At 48.4% G+C, this 591-nt stretch overlaps 1 pseudogene; it reads right to left on the minus strand.

The window, feature by feature from the left end:
• Positions 1-488: 488 nt before the first annotated feature.
• LOC102775485 overlaps positions 489-591 on the minus strand; it is a 17,188-nt pseudogene continuing 17,085 nt past the window's right edge.

The raw sequence follows: 591 nt of genomic DNA on the forward strand, positions 1-591 counted from the left end.
CTCATTAGTCAACAGAGCCAAATATCAACAGTACAACGATTGAAATTTCTTTTGAGAGCCAAATTTTTTAAACTTAAACTATATAGGTAGGTGCATTGTTATTAACTTAATTAGGGTACTCCTAAGGCTTAGGAAGAGCCACACTCAAGGGGCCAAAGAGCCGCATGTGGCTCGCGAGCTGGAGTTTGCTGACCACTGGATACATTTTCATAAACATTTCACTGGGAACATAGCTGCTCTTTTCCCACCATCACAGATGATGCGTACAGTGGCTACGGTCAGATGTTGGAGGCTGTTCAAGCACAAAGGAAGTACTCCTTAACAGAAATAACTATGGTATGTAATAATTCAAATAACAGCCTTCCGCTCGAAACCGCCCCCCCCTCTGGGGATGGACATCACATCTCCCACTCTCTCCCCAGTTCCCCAGTGGGAACCTAGAGTGCAAAGCCGGGCAGAGAGGCTGTTCTTCCAGAGCCATGGGAACTTTAGTAAATCGCCATGGGGCTCTTGGTGCTGTGGTGTGCCCCTGGGCAGCGACACTGGCGGATTCTGGGACCCTGGGACCCTAGGAGAGCCTCTGAAAGAGTG

This window comes from Myotis davidii, unplaced genomic scaffold (genome assembly GCF_000327345.1).
Source record: "Myotis davidii unplaced genomic scaffold, ASM32734v1 scaffold26, whole genome shotgun sequence".
Lineage (NCBI taxonomy): Eukaryota > Metazoa > Chordata > Mammalia > Chiroptera > Vespertilionidae > Myotis > Myotis davidii.